Here is a 16,044-nt window from a genome sequence, read left to right as displayed (position 1 = left end):
ATGCAACATAACTATAAGAATAAAAATGTAAAAAATAAATAAAAAAAGAATAATGAATAATTGGCTATGACTGATTGAAAAATAAAAGTTTGGTCATGATTAACTCTTTTTGTATGTCTTTGTTATAGTATCATTTAACGGTTATAGGCCCTTTTAAAAATGTTGATAAATTTGGGGATTATTTAATAAATAAATTTATTATTTTTGTACTATAAGTTTTAGAACATAACTACAGCAGAAATATATTTAAAGTCCAAAAACTTTGAATAAGATATCAATAATCAGTAATATAAATCTAATAAAATATTATTTTTGTCATTTCAGAAATAATTTCATTCATTTGGACATCATTTATGTGATAATTACTGATAAATAAAACATTCAGTAAACACTTCAATGTATGGCAACACTAATATGAACTGGAAAGCTTGTGATCATCCTTACTCCCATATAAATGTACAGGAAAACAGAGAAAACATTTTTTTTTCAGATAATTTATTGTAAATATACACTCCAAAAACAGTTCAAAGAGATAAAATTCCCTTTCATTTCTTTTCTCCTCATTTTTTCTCTCTTTTTTCTTTCTTTTTCTCTTTTCCCCCTTCTTCCCCCTCCTTCCTTTTCCTCCCCCCCCTTAACAGACTATTGTTCCCCAGCTTTGGCGCAATCGGTTAGCGCGTTCGGCTGTTAACCGAAAGGTTGGTGGTTCGAGCCCACCCAGGGACGTGTGAAATGCCGGAGTTTTGCACGCGCGTCAGGTGTCCACTAACGCCTATGCCATTCTTAGGGTTGCGAGGCACAGCTTTCTCAGGGCGTTTATCTTTTGCACCTTCAATAAGCTGGCTTGTTTTAAAAGAACTCAGCGGCGGGCATTTGGTGAACATTTTCACCAGCTCGAGTAGTTTGCTGTGGCATGTGAATGCCTTCTTTACTGATGATCTGTCTCTGGGGCTCATCTAGTTGACATAGTATCCGCTGACATTCGGCTGAAGGTGCTGATCCACCATCTGCTCTTGGTACGGACTGGAACCGGGGGACTGTAGTGACCATCAGATCGGAATACAGAATGGATCTGGTGGCTACGGTGACCTCAGAATAAGAAGAAACAGACTAATATTAATGTAGATGTAGCCGTCTTTTACACACCTCTAATCTGTTCCGTAGAAACACGGTGCAGCAACCCGTGCCATGAGACTGTTTGTGCGGCAGTTTAAAGCTTGCTACCACCTTGTCGGTTCACATCCACGTAGGTGCCTGCAAAGGTCACGACCGTCGCCGGCATTCTTTCGCAGAGGCAATATTGTAGCCTATGAGGTTTATCCGAGGCGTGATCATTGCTGGTTGAAAACTTTACCCAATACCCCGCCAGGATGACTTGAAATACAGTCAGCTTTGGCAATTTTTGCTAGCCTTTCTGGAGGCTTAGAGTATTGTTGAGAAAAAATAGCCTGGTTTTGTTTCTCGTCGAAAAGGTGTCTGCTGATGATTGAGCGCTAGAGCCAGAAGGCTTGTTGTTTTGTAAATATGTCCTTAAGACGGGTATCATTAAACTGCAGCGCAATTACAGCTCACCATTACCCATCGTAAACAGGTTGGGCCTGTCTGGTCCGGTGGGCTCTCAGTGGCGCTAAAGCTTCCAGTGCATGTCGAGCACAATGTATTAGCCTTCCACCGCCTTACCCGCTGGACCACCTCGTCATCTTGCGTGGTTTCTTTGTTTAACACTCCTGAACCATGTGCATGTGGATGCCTTCTTCGTCTTTTGTTTCAGCCGCCGAGGGCCTGTTTTCCACTGAGGCCCTGCGTCAAACTCCCTATGAGACACAATCGAACGTTAGTAGTAACCTCCGATTACGGCCGAATGTGGATTCTGCTCGGACGACGGGGCACCGGTACATCCTGTGTAGCTTTGGCTTGTTAGCCAAACGCTACAGCAGTTTGCCATTTCCCATGAAATCATCCTTGATTTCCTTAAGAAAGGTGCCCCAAATTGGTGGAAAATCACATCTCAACCATACGCTGTCCAAAGCATTGACCCGCCTTCACGCTGCAAAACAGAACGTGTTGTTGGCCCGCACTGCTGGGTCAAACTGCGCTTCCCAAAAACAGATTGGGTCAAAACCGACAGAAGAAAACTCTAAGCCTGCTCTAAGCCCTACCCACGGGGAGGGCTCGACAGTCTCGCACAACGCGAGAGCCTCCGTTTCGCCTGTGTAATTTGGGGGCCGATGAAAACTGGGTCCGACCCGGTGAAGAAGCCCACGACCAGCCCGGCTAGCTCAGTCGGTAGAGCATGAGACTCTTAATCTCAGGGTCGTGGGTTCGAGCCCCACGTTGGGTGGCTCTGTTGACTCTCTTTCTTCCCAAAAGGGTGGCGGGCTCCAGCGTGCCCATTCGCCGCGCAGGCTGAGTGGATTTTGCGAGCTCCGGAAACATCTTTCAAAACAGATGTCGCTGTTAGTGCGAGCAATTTTAATCCCTATCACTAACCCTAACCCTTGCTTTTACACCGGTGATCCGGCGGCAGCAAGCAACAGCGGCTGTCTCTGTGGCGCAATCGGTTAGCGCGTTCGGCTGTTAACCGAAAGGTTGGTGGTTCGAGCCCACCCAGGGACGTGTGAAATGCCGGAGTTTTGCACGCGCGTCAGGTGTCCACTAACGCCTATGCCATTCTTAGGGTTGCGAGGCACAGCTTTCTCAGGGCGTTTATCTTGTGCACCTTCAATAAGCTGGCTTGTTTTAAAAGAACTCAGCGGCGGGCATTTGGTGAACATTTTCACCAGCTCGAGTAGTTTGCTGTGGCATGTGGATGCCTTCTTTACTGATGATCTGTCTCTGGGGCTCATCTAGTTGACATAGTATCCGCTGACATTCGGCTGAAGGTGCTGATCCACCATCTGCTCTTGGTACGGACTGGAACCGGGGGACTGTAGTGACCATCAGATCGGAATACAGAATGGATCTGGTGGCTACGGTGACCTCAGAATAAGAAGAAACAGACTAATATTAATGTAGATGCAAAAGTTCCATGTTGCCACAAAGTCAATACCCAATACCCCACCGGGATGACTTGAAATACAGTCAGCATCGGCAATTTTTGCCAGTCTCTCTGGAGGCTTGTTGAGAAAGATAGTCTTGCTTCGTTTTGTTTCCTTTTATTGGCGTGGCTGGTTGTTGGTCCTCGTCAAAGAAGTGTCCACCGATCATAGCGTGCCGGAGCCAGAAGACTTTGTAACACTCAGCCCTATCGGCTAAAGCTACACCTATTAAAACAAAGAATTGCTAAAAATATTTGGATGTTGGGTGAGTAGATTAAAGACAGCAAGACAGCAGATACAAAATAACAGTAGTGTATTTATATAAAACAATTACACAGAACTAGAACCACACTGTATACATAGAGACTTCAGGACTGCTAAAAGAGTTTTTCAGTTCATACCCTAAAAACAGTCCAACTGCAATCCGTGTGAAATAGTCAAAGTGTCCACCCGTGTATATACAATCCAGCTGATATGTAGTCCAAAGTGCTGGTGCAAAATAGTCCTGAATCCACAAGGCTTTCCTATACAACTCAGGCAATGAAGAACCTGCTTCCTGGGTGAGGTGTCAGGCCACCATTTTAGACAACACCACTCTTTTATAGAGAGGCTACTTCCTACATCCTGTCATGTGGTTGGTCACATGATAGGAGAGTCACAGTTCTTAAAGACAAATGCACACATTTTTAAAAGGAGTAAAAATGGAGAAGGAAACATGTAAAACCTATTAAACTCTTATACATCCAATCTAGTGATATATATATAGAGAGGTAAAACATGTCCCTTATGTGGCATCGTCACAACTTGTTGTTTTGTCAATATGTTCTCAAGACTTTGCGGCAGGTATCAATAAACTACAGCACAATCACAGCTCGCCGCTACCCATCGTAAACAGGTTGGGCCTGTCTGTTCCGGTGGGCTCTCAGTGGTGCTAAAGCATCAAATGAAGAGGATGGGATTCGAACCCACACAAACCAAGGCGTGCCGAGCACAACGGACTAGCCTTGCATCGCCTTAACCACTCGACCACCTTTCGTTTTGCGCGGTCCTTTTGTTTAACACTCCCGATTCAGACCACCAGCTCATTAGTAGAACGCTCAGTGAACTGAACTGAGTGTGTCAGATAGGGAAGACACACAAAAATTGCAGAGTGGGGTCCCCAGGACCGAGGATCACTGCTAAATGTACCGAACGACGAGGATGGGATTCGAACCCACGCGTGCAGAGCACAATGGATTAGTAGTCCATCGCCTTGACCACTTGGCCACCTCGTCGTATTACGTGCCGTCTTTTATTTAGCACTCCCGATTCAGATCATCAGCTCATTAGTAGAGAACCCAAAGAACTGAACTGAGTGTGTTAGATAAGGAGGACACACAAAAAGTTCAGCATGGGGTCCCCAGGACCTAGATTAAGGTCCAGTGCTAAAGGAACCGAACGACAAGGATGGGATTAGCAGTCCATCGCCTTAACCACTCGGCCTCCCCGCCCCCTTGCTGACTGAGAGAGGCCATGCTGCGGACCTTTTCAGCTGCTGCTGCTGTGCTTTCAGCAGGCTGTTTTGAGCACAGAGGGAATAGTGAATGAGCCGTCTTTTACACACCTCTAATCTGTTCCGTAGAAACACGGTGCAGCAACCCTTGCCATGAGACTGTTTGTGCGGCAGTTTAAAGCTTGCTACCACCTTGTCGGTTCACATCCACGTAGGTGCCTGCAAAGGTCACGACCGTTGCCGGCATTCTTTCGCAGAGGCAATATTGTAGCCTATGAGGTTTATCTGAGGCGCGATCATTGCTGGTTGAAAACTTTACCCAATACCCCGCCAGGATGACTTGAAATACAGTCAGCTTTGGCAATTTTTGCTAGCCTCTCTGGAGGCTTAGAGTATTGTTGAGAAAAAATAGCCTGGTTTTGTTTCTCGTCGAAAAGGTGTCTGCTGATGATTGAGCGCCAGAGCCAGAAGGCTTGTTGTTTTGTAAATATGTCCTCAAGACGGGTATCATTAAACTGCAGCGCAATTACAGCTCACCGTTACCCATCGTAAACAGGTTGGGCCTGTCTGGTCCGATGGGCTCTCAGTGGCGCTAAAGCTTCCAGTGCATGTCGAGCACAATGTATTAGCCTTCCACCGCCTTACCCGCTGGACCACCTCGTCATCTTGCGTGGTTTCTTTGTTTAACACTCCTGAACCATGTGCATGTGGATGCCTTCTTCGTCTTTTGTTTCAGCCGCCGAGGGCCTGTTTTCCACTGAGGCCCTGCATCAAACTCCCTATGAGACACAATCGAACGTTAGTAGTAACCTCCGATTACGGCCGAATGTGGATTCTGCTCGGACGACGGGGCACCGGTACATCCTTTGTAGCTTTGGCTTGTTAGCCAAACGCTACAGAAGTTTGCCATTTCCCATGAAATCATCCTTGATTTCCTTAAGAAAGGTGCCCCAAATTGGTGGAAAATCACATCTCAACCATACGCTGTCCAAAGCATTGACCCGCCTTCACGCGGCAAAACAGAACGTGTTGTTGGCCCGCACTGCTGGGTCAAACTGCGCTTCCCAAAAACAGATTGGGTCAAAACCGACAGAAGAAAACTCTAAGCCTGCTCTAAGCCCTACCCACGGGGAGGGCTCGACAGTCTCACACAACGCGAGAGCCTCCGTTTCGCCTGTGTAATTTGGGGGCCGATGAAAACTGGGTCCGACCCGGTGAAGAAGCCCACGACCACGAAATTTGTGCAAGAATCATGTTGTGTTGAAAAGACCAGTGCACGAGCTCTACATAAAGTCAAGCAAAAAGGCGCAGCGGAAGCGTGCTGGGCCCATAACCCAGAGGTCGATGGATCGAAACCATCCTCTGCTAAGCTTGTGTCACTTTTATATGTGCCCAGGTGCTGCAAGACAATTTAGAAATGTGTGCAAGATTCGTTATGTTGAAAAGACCAGTGCACAGACTCTACATCAAGACAAGCAGAGTGGCGCAGCGGAAGCGTGCTGGGCCCATAACCCAGAGGTCGATGGATCGAAACCATCCTCTGCTAAGCTTGTTTCACTTTTATTTGTGCCCAAGTGCTTCAAGACAATTTAGAAATTTGTGCAAGAATCATGTTATGTTGAAAAGACCAGTGCACGAGCTCCACATCAAGTCAAGCAGAGTGGCGCAGCGGAAGCGTGCTGGGCCCATAACCCAGAGGTCGATGGATCGAAACCATCCTCTGCTAAGCTTGTGTCACTTTTATATGTGCCCAGGTGCTGCAAGAGAATTTAGAAATGTGTGCAAGATTCGTTATGTTGAAAAGACCAGTGCACAGACTTTACATCAAGACAAGCAGAGTGGCGCAGCGGAAGCGTGCTGGGCCCATAACCCAGAGGTCGATGGATCGAAACCATCTTCTGCTAAGACTTCTGAGCTTGTATATATGACAGAGCTCCGAAAAAAGAGAAATGTTCAGAGCCTGTTTGTGAAAACCTAAAGTCACTTGGTCCTCTCACAAAAGTTGTTCATCCAGAAGCTGAATGAGATGAAGAACTAAAAGAAAAAGTAAACAGCTGCATGACAGCCCCAGTGGCCTAATGGATAAGGCACTGGCCTCCTAAGCCAGGGTTTGTGGGTTCGAGTCCCATCTGGGGTGACTTTCAGCAGAGTGGTGCAGCGAAGGCATGATAGGCCCATAACCCAGAAGTAGATGGATCGAAACCATCCTTTGCTAATCTTGTTTCACTTTTATATGTGCTCAGGTGCTGCAAGACAAGTTAGAAACGTGTGCCAGAATCAAGTGATGTTGAAAAGACCAGTGTACGGGCTCTACATCAAGGTGAGCAGAGTGGCGCAGCGGAAGGTTGCTGGGCCCATAACCCAGAGGTCGATGGATCGAAACCATCCTCTGCTAAGACTTCTGAGCTTGTATATATGACAGAGCCCCCAAAAAAGAGAAATGTTCAGAGCCTGTTCATGAAAACCTAAAGTCACTTGGCTTATATGGATAAGGCACTGGCCTCCTAAGCCAGGGATTGTGGGTTCGAGTCCCATCTGGGGTGACTTTCAGCAGAGTGGCGCAGCGAAGGCGTGCTGGGCCTATAACCCAGAAGTCGATGGATCGAAACCATCCTCTGCTGAGCTTGTTTCACTTTTATATGTGCCCAAGTGCTGCAAGACAAGTTAGAAATATGTGCAAGAATCATGTTATGTTGAAAAGACCAGTGCACAAGCTCTACATCAAGTCAAGCAGAGTGGCGCAGCGGAAGCATGCTGGGCCCATAACCCAGAGGTCGATGGATCGAAACCATCCTCTGCTAAGCTTGTGTCACTTTTATATGTGCCCAGGTGCTGCAAGATAAGTTAGAAATGTGTGCAAGATTCAAATTATGTTGAAAGGACCAGTGCACAGGCTCTACATCAAGACAAGCAGAGTGGCGCAGCGGAAGCGTGCTGGGCCCATAACCCAGAGGTCGATGGATCGAAACCATCCTCTGCTAAGCTTGTTTCACTTTTATTCGTGCCCAAGTGCTTCAAGACAACTTGGAAATTTGTGCAAGAATCATGTTGTGTTGAAAAGACCAGTGCACGAGCTCTACATCAAGTCAAGCAGAGTGGCGCAGCGGAAGCGTGCTGGGCCCATAACCCAGAGGTCGATCGATCGAAACCATCCTCTGCTAAGCTTGTTTCACTTTTATTTGTGCCCAAGTGCTTCAAGACAAGTTAGAAATTTGTGCAAGAATCATGTTATGTTGAAAAGACCAGTGCACGAGCTCCACATCAAGACAAGCAGAGTGGCGCAGCGGAAGTGTGCTGGGCCCATAACCCAGAGGTCGATGGATCGAAACCATCCTCTGCTAAGACTTCTGAGCTTGTATATATGACAGAGCCCTGAAAAAAGAGAAATGTTCAGAGCCTGTTTGTGAAAACCTAAAGTCACTTGGTCCTCTCACAAAAGTTGTTCATCCAGAAGCTGAATGAGATGAAGAACTAAAAGAAAAAGTAAACAGCTGCATGACAGCCCCAGTGGCCTAATGGATAAGGCACTGACCTCATAAGCCAGGGATTGTGGGTTTGAGTCCCATCTGGGTTGACTTTCAGCAGGGTGGTGCAGCGAAAGCGTGCTGGGCCCAGAAGTCGATGGATTGAAACCGTCCTCTGCTAAGATTGTTTCACTTTTATATGTGCTCAGGTGCTGCAAGACAAGTTAGAAACGTGTGCCAGAATCAAGTGATGTTGAAAAGACCAGTGTACGAGCTCTACATCAAGGTGAGCAGAGTGGCGCAGCGGAAGCGTGCTGGGCCCATATCCCAGTGGTCGATGGATCGAAACCATCCTCTGCTAAGACTTCTGAGCTTGTATATATGACAGAGCCCTGAAAAAAGAGAAATGTTCAGAGCCTGTTCGTGAAAACCTAAAGTCACTTGGTCCTCTCACAAAAGTTGTTCATCAAGAAGCTGAATGGGATGAAGAACTAAAAGAAAAAGTAAACAGTTGCATGACAGCCCCAGTGGCCTAATGGATAAGGCACTGACCTCCTAAGCCAGTGATTGTGGGTTCGAGTCCCATCTGGGTTGACTTTCAGCAGAGTGGCGGAGCGGAAGCGTGCTGGGCCCGTAACCCAGAGGTCGATGGATCGAAACTATCCTCTGCTAAGCTTGTTTCACTTCTATATGTGCCCAGGTGCTGCAATACAAGTTAGAAATGTGTGCAAGAATCAAGTTATGTTGAAAAGACCAGTGCATGGGCTCTACATCAAGGCAAGCAGAGCGGCGCAGCGGAAGCGTGCTGGGCCCATAACCCAGAGGTCAATGGATCGAAACCATCCTCTGCTAAGCTTTTTTCGCTTTCATATGTGCCCAGGTGCTGCTTAAAGAAACGGCGATGCAACTGGTAAACTTGTTGTAATTTGCAAAAAAATTCATACATAATAGACTAGTTAGAAATGTGTGCCAGAATCAAGTGGTTTTGAAAAGACCGGCGTATAGTACTCTCGTCAAGGAAAGCAGAGTGGCGCAGCGGAAGCGTGCTGGGCCCATAACCCAGAGGTCGATGGATCGAAACAATCCTCTGCTAATCTTGTTTCACTTTTATATGTGCCCAAGTGCTGCAAGACAAGTTAGAAATGTGTGCAAGATTCGTTATGTTGAAAAGACCAGTGCACAGACTCTACATCAAGACAAGCAGAGTGGCGCAGCGGAAGCGTGCTGGGCCCATAACCCAGAGGTCGATGGATCGAAACCATCCTCTGCTAAGCTTGTTTCACTTTGATTTGTGCCCAAGTGCTTCAAGACAAGTTAGAAATTTGTGCAAGAATCATGTTATGTTGAAAAGACCAGTGCACGAGCTCCACATCGAGTCAAGCAGAGTGGCGCAGCGGAAGCGTGCTGGACCCATAACCCAGAGGTCGATGGATTGAAACCATCCTCTGCTAAGACTTCTGAGCTTGTATATATGACAGAGCCCCCAAAAAAGAGAAATGTTCAGAGCCTGTTCATGAAAACCTAAAGTCACTTGGCTTATATGGATAAGGCACTGGCCTCCTAAGCCAGGGATTGTGGGTTCGAGTCCCATCTGGGGTGACTTTCAGCAGAGTGGCGCAGCGAAGGCGTGCTGGGCCTATAACCCAGAAGTCGATGGATCGAAACCATCCTCTGCTGAGCTTGTTTCACTTTTATATGTGCCCAAGTGCTGCAAGACAAGTTAGAAATATGTGCAAGAATCATGTTATGTTGAAAAGACCAGTGCACAAGCTCTACATCAAGTCAAGCAGAGTGGCGCAGCGGAAGCATGCTGGGCCCATAACCCAGAGGTCGATGGATCGAAACCATCCTCTGCTAAGCTTGTGTCACTTTTATATGTGCCCAGGTGCTGCAAGATAAGTTAGAAATGTGTGCAAGATTCAAATTATGTTGAAAGGACCAGTGCACAGGCTCTACATCAAGACAAGCAGAGTGGCGCAGCGGAAGCGTGCTGGGCCCATAACCCAGAGGTCGATGGATCGAAACCATCCTCTGCTAAGCTTGTTTCACTTTTATTCGTGCCCAAGTGCTTCAAGACAACTTGGAAATTTGTGCAAGAATCATGTTGTGTTGAAAAGACCAGTGCACGAGCTCTACATCAAGTCAAGCAGAGTGGCGCAGCGGAAGCGTGCTGGGCCCATAACCCAGAGGTCGATCGATCGAAACCATCCTCTGCTAAGCTTGTTTCACTTTTATTTGTGCCCAAGTGCTTCAAGACAAGTTAGAAATTTGTGCAAGAATCATGTTATGTTGAAAAGACCAGTGCACGAGCTCCACATCAAGACAAGCAGAGTGGCGCAGCGGAAGTGTGCTGGGCCCATAACCCAGAGGTCGATGGATCGAAACCATCCTCTGCTAAGACTTCTGAGCTTGTATATATGACAGAGCCCTGAAAAAAGAGAAATGTTCAGAGCCTGTTTGTGAAAACCTAAAGTCACTTGGTCCTCTCACAAAAGTTGTTCATCCAGAAGCTGAATGAGATGAAGAACTAAAAGAAAAAGTAAACAGCTGCATGACAGCCCCAGTGGCCTAATGGATAAGGCACTGACCTCATAAGCCAGGGATTGTGGGTTTGAGTCCCATCTGGGTTGACTTTCAGCAGGGTGGTGCAGCGAAAGCGTGCTGGGCCCAGAAGTCGATGGATTGAAACCGTCCTCTGCTAAGATTGTTTCACTTTTATATGTGCTCAGGTGCTGCAAGACAAGTTAGAAACGTGTGCCAGAATCAAGTGATGTTGAAAAGACCAGTGTACGAGCTCTACATCAAGGTGAGCAGAGTGGCGCAGCGGAAGCGTGCTGGGCCCATATCCCAGTGGTCGATGGATCGAAACCATCCTCTGCTAAGACTTCTGAGCTTGTATATATGACAGAGCCCTGAAAAAAGAGAAATGTTCAGAGCCTGTTCGTGAAAACCTAAAGTCACTTGGTCCTCTCACAAAAGTTGTTCATCAAGAAGCTGAATGGGATGAAGAACTAAAAGAAAAAGTAAACAGTTGCATGACAGCCCCAGTGGCCTAATGGATAAGGCACTGACCTCCTAAGCCAGTGATTGTGGGTTCGAGTCCCATCTGGGTTGACTTTCAGCAGAGTGGCGGAGCGGAAGCGTGCTGGGCCCGTAACCCAGAGGTCGATGGATCGAAACTATCCTCTGCTAAGCTTGTTTCACTTCTATATGTGCCCAGGTGCTGCAATACAAGTTAGAAATGTGTGCAAGAATCAAGTTATGTTGAAAAGACCAGTGCATGGGCTCTACATCAAGGCAAGCAGAGCGGCGCAGCGGAAGCGTGCTGGGCCCATAACCCAGAGGTCAATGGATCGAAACCATCCTCTGCTAAGCTTTTTTCGCTTTCATATGTGCCCAGGTGCTGCTTAAAGAAACGGCGATGCAACTGGTAAACTTGTTGTAATTTGCAAAAAAATTCATACATAATAGACTAGTTAGAAATGTGTGCCAGAATCAAGTGGTTTTGAAAAGACCGGCGTATAGTACTCTCGTCAAGGAAAGCAGAGTGGCGCAGCGGAAGCGTGCTGGGCCCATAACCCAGAGGTCGATGGATCGAAACAATCCTCTGCTAATCTTGTTTCACTTTTATATGTGCCCAAGTGCTGCAAGACAAGTTAGAAATGTGTGCAAGATTCGTTATGTTGAAAAGACCAGTGCACAGACTCTACATCAAGACAAGCAGAGTGGCGCAGCGGAAGCGTGCTGGGCCCATAACCCAGAGGTCGATGGATCGAAACCATCCTCTGCTAAGCTTGTTTCACTTTGATTTGTGCCCAAGTGCTTCAAGACAAGTTAGAAATTTGTGCAAGAATCATGTTATGTTGAAAAGACCAGTGCACGAGCTCCACATCGAGTCAAGCAGAGTGGCGCAGCGGAAGCGTGCTGGACCCATAACCCAGAGGTCGATGGATTGAAACCATCCTCTGCTAAGACTTCTGAGCTTGTATATATGACAGAGCCCCCAAAAAAGAGAAATGTGCAGAGCCTGTTTGTGAAAACCTAAAGTCACTTGGTCCTCTCACAATAGTTGTTCATCCAGAAGCTGAATGAGATGGAGAACTAAAAGAAAAAGTAAGCAACTACATGACAGCCACAGTGGCCTAATGGATAAGGCACTGGCCTCCTAAGCCAGGGATTGTGGGTTCGAGTCCCATCTGGGGTGACTTTCAGCAGAGTGGCGCAGCGAAGGCGTGCTGGGCCCATAACCCAGAGGTCGATGGATCGAAACTATCCTCTGCTAAGCTTGTTTTACTTCTATATGTGCCCAAGTGCTTCAAGACAAGTTAGAAATGTGTGCAAGATTCATGTTATGTTGAAAAGACCAGTGCAGGAACTCTACATCAAGTCAAGCAGAGTGGAGCAGCGGAAGCGTGCTGGGCCCATAACCCAGAGGTCGATGGATCGAAACCATCCTCTGCTAAGCTTGTTTCACTTTTATCCGTGCCCAAGTGCTTCAAGACAAGTTAGAAATGTGTGCCAGAATCAAGTGATGTTGAAAAGACCAGTGTACGGGCTCTACATCAAGGTGAGCAGAGTGGCGCAGCGGAAGCGTGCTGTTCCCATAACCCAGAGGTCGATGGATCGAAACCATCCTCTGCTGAGCTTGTTTCACTTTGATTTGTGCCCAAGTGCTTCAAGACAAGTTAGAAATTTGTGCAAGAATCATGTTATGTTGAAAAGACCAGTGCGCGAGCTCCACATCGAGTCAAGCAGAGTGGCGCAGCGGAAGCGTGCTGGACCCATAACCCAGAGGTCGATGGATTGAAACCATCCTCTGCTAAGACTTCTGAGCTTGTATATATGACAGAGCCCCCAAAAAAGAGAAATGTGCAGAGCCTGTTCGTGAAAACCTAAAGTCACTTGGTCCTCTCACAAAAGTTGTTCATCCAGAAGCTGAATGAGATGAATAACTAAAAGAAAAAGTAAATAGCTGCGTGACAGCCCCAGTGGCCTAATGGATAAGGCACTGGCCTCCTAAGCCAGGGATTGTGGGTTCGAGTCCCATCTGGGGTGACTCTCAGCAGAGTGGCGCAGCGAAAGCGTGCTGGTCCCAGAAGTCGATGGATTGAAACCGTCCTCTGTTCAGATTGTTTCACTTTTATTTGTGCTCAGGTGCTGCAAGACAAGTTAGAAATGTGTGCCAGAATCAAGTGATGTTGAAAAGACCAGTGTACGGGCTCTACATCAAGGCGAGCAGAGTGGCACAGCGGAAGTGTGCTGGCCCCATAACCCAGAGGTCGATGGATCGAAAACATACTCTGCTAAGCTTGTTTCACTTTTATATGTGCCCAAGTGCTGCAAGAAAAGTTAGAAATATGTGCAAGAATCATGTTATGTTGAAAAGACCAGTGCACAGGCTCTATATCATGGCAAGCACAGGGGCGCAGTGGCAGCGTGCTGGGCCCATAACCCAGAGGTCAATGGATCAAAACCATCCTCTGCTAAGCTTGTGTCACTTTTATATGTGCCCAAGTGCTTCAAGACAAGTTAGAAATTTGTGCAAGAATCATGTTATGTTGAAAAGACCAGTGCACGAGCTGTACATCAAGTCAAGCAGAGTGGCGCAGAGGAAGCGTGCTGGGCCCATAACCCAGAGGTCGATGGATCGAAACCATCCTCTGCTAAGACTTCTGAGCTTATATATATGACAGAGCCCCGAAAAAAGAGAAATGTTCAGAGCCTGTTCGTGAAAACCTAAAGTCACTTGGTCCTCTCACAAAAGTTGTTCATCCAGAAGCTGAATGAGATGAAGAACTACAAGAAAAAGTAAACAGGTGCATGACAGCCCCAGTGGCCTAATGGATAAGGCACTGGCCTCCTAAGCCAGGGATTGTGGATTCAAGTCCCATCTGGGGTGACTTTCAGCAGAGTGGCGGAGCGGAAGCGTGCTGGGCCCGTAACCCAGAGGTCGATGGATCGAAACTATCCTCTGCTAAGCTTGTTTCACTTCTATATGTGCCCAGGTGCTGCAAGACAAGTTAGAAATGTGTGCCAGAATCAAGTGATGTTGAAAAGACCAGTGTACGGGCTCTACATCAAGGCGAGCAGAGTGGCACAGCGGAAGCGTGCTGGGCCCATAACCCAGAGGTCGATGGATCGAAACCATCCTCTGCTAAGCTTGTTTCACTTTTATTCGTGCCCAAGTGCTTCAAGACAAGTTAGAAATTTGTGCAAGAATCATGTTATGTTGAAAAGACCAGTGCACGAGCCCTACATCAAGTCAAGCAGAGTGGCGCAGCGGAAGCGTGCTGGGCCCATAACCCTGAGGTCAATGGATCGAAACCATCCTCTGCTAAGCTTGTTTCACTTTTATTTGTGCCCAAGTGCTGCAAGACAAGTTAGAAATGTGTGCAAGATTCGTTATGTTGAAAAGACCAGTGCACAGACCCTGCATCAAGACAAGCAGAGTGGCGCAGCGGAAGCGTGCTGGGCCCATAACCCAGAGGTCGATGGATCGAAACCATCCTCTGCTAAGCTTGTTTCACTTTTATTTGTGCCCAAGTGCTTCAAGACAAGTTAGAAATGTGTGCAAGATTCATGTTATGTTGAAAAGACCAGTGCACGAGCTCTACATCAAGTCAAGCAGAGTGGCGCAGCGGAAGCGTGCTGGGCCAATAACCCAGAGGTCGAAGGATCGAAACCATACTCTACTTAGCTTTTTTCGCTTTCATATGTGCCCAGGTGCTGCTCAAAGAAACGACGATGCAACTGGTAAACTTGTTGTAATTTGCAAAAATATTCATACATAATAGACTAGTTAGAAATGTGTGCCAGACTCAAGTGGTTTTGAAAAGACCGGCGTATGGTTATCTCGTCAAGGAAAGCAGAGTGGCGCAGCGGAAGCTTGCTGGGCCCATAACCCAGAGGTCGATGGATCGAAACCATCCTCTGCTAAACTTGTGTCACTTTTATATGTGCCCAGGTGCTGCAAGACAAGTTGGAAATGTGTGCAAGATTCAAGTTATGTTGAAAAGACCAGTGCACAGGCTTTACATCAAGTCAAGCAGAGTGGCGCAGCGGAAGCGTGCTGGGCCCATAACCCAGAGGTTGATGGATCGAAACCATCCTCTGCTAAGCTTGTTTCACTTTTATTTGTGCCCAGGTGCTTCAAGACAAGTTAGAAATTTGTGCAAGAATCATGTTATGTTGAAAAGACCAGTGCACAAGCTCTACATCATGTCAAGCAGAGTGGCGCAGCGGAAGCGTGCTAGGCCCATAACCCAGAGGTCGATGGATCAAAACCATCCTCTGCTAAGCTTGTGTCACTTTTATATGTGCCCAAGTGCTTCAAGACAAGTTAGAAATTTGTGCAAGAATCATGTTATGTTGAAAAGACCAGTGTACGGGCTCTACATCAAGGTGAGCAGAGTGGCGCAGCGGAAGCGTGCTGGGCCCATAACCCAGAGGTCGATGGATCGAAACCAACCTCTGCTAATCTTGTTTCACATTTTTGTATGTGCCCAGGTCTTGCAAGACAAGTTAGAAATGTGTGCAAGAATCAAGTTATTTTGAAAAGACCAGTGCACGGGCTCTACATCAAGTCAAGCAGAGTGGCGCAGCGGAAGCGTGCTGGGCCCATAACCCAGAGGTCGATGGATCGAAACCTTCCTCTGCTAAGCTTGTGTCACTTTTATATGTGCCCAGGTGCTGCAAGACAAGTCAGAAATGTGTGCAAGAATCAAGTTATGTTGAAAAGACCAATGCATGGGCTCTACATCCAGGCGAGCAGAGTGGCACAGCGGAAGCGTGCTGGGCCCATAACCCAGAGGTCGATGGATCGAAACCATCCTCTGCTAAGCTTGTTTCACTTTTATTTGTGCCCAAGTGCTGCAAGACAAGTTAGAAATGTGTGCAAGATTCGTTATGTTGAAAAGACCAGTGCACAGACTCTACATCAAGACAAGCAGAGTGGCGCAGCGGAAGCGTGCTGGGCCCATAACCCAGAGGTCGACGGATCGAAACCATCCTCTGCTAAGCTTGTTTCACTTTTATTTGTGCCCAAGTGCTT

General features: G+C 47.1%; 1 protein-coding gene and 8 non-coding genes across 9 annotated transcripts in view; 8 read left to right on the top strand and 1 right to left on the bottom strand.

The window, feature by feature from the left end:
• The window catches only part of LOC141322290 (uncharacterized), a 175,925-nt gene that overhangs the window by 107,402 nt on the left and 52,479 nt on the right, over positions 1-16,044 (top strand). The window lies entirely within an intron of this gene.
• Positions 1,281-1,421, top strand: LOC141284990 (U4 spliceosomal RNA). The gene has a single exon (XR_012338526.1). It is a non-coding gene; the product is annotated as a U4 spliceosomal RNA (small nuclear RNA).
• Positions 2,543-2,616, top strand: trnan-guu (transfer RNA asparagine (anticodon GUU)). The gene has a single exon. It is a non-coding gene; the product is annotated as a tRNA-Asn (tRNA).
• Positions 4,231-4,312, bottom strand: trnas-acu (transfer RNA serine (anticodon ACU)). Its single transcript has one exon. It is a non-coding gene; the product is annotated as a tRNA-Ser (tRNA).
• LOC141284398 (U4 spliceosomal RNA) lies at positions 4,776-4,916 on the top strand. Its single transcript, XR_012338418.1, has one exon. It is a non-coding gene; the product is annotated as a U4 spliceosomal RNA (small nuclear RNA).
• On the top strand, positions 6,595-6,667 carry trnar-ccu (transfer RNA arginine (anticodon CCU)). The gene has a single exon. It is a non-coding gene; the product is annotated as a tRNA-Arg (tRNA).
• trnar-ccu (transfer RNA arginine (anticodon CCU)) lies at positions 12,126-12,198 on the top strand. The gene has a single exon. It is a non-coding gene; the product is annotated as a tRNA-Arg (tRNA).
• Positions 12,977-13,049, top strand: trnar-ccu (transfer RNA arginine (anticodon CCU)). Its single transcript has one exon. It is a non-coding gene; the product is annotated as a tRNA-Arg (tRNA).
• trnar-ccu (transfer RNA arginine (anticodon CCU)) lies at positions 13,821-13,893 on the top strand. Its single transcript has one exon. It is a non-coding gene; the product is annotated as a tRNA-Arg (tRNA).

Source organism: Garra rufa, chromosome 1, assembly GCF_049309525.1.
Source record: "Garra rufa chromosome 1, GarRuf1.0, whole genome shotgun sequence".
Lineage (NCBI taxonomy): Eukaryota > Metazoa > Chordata > Actinopteri > Cypriniformes > Cyprinidae > Garra > Garra rufa.
The sequence above is the reverse complement of the archived record's forward strand: the minus strand, read 5'-3'. Positions and strand labels throughout refer to the sequence as shown.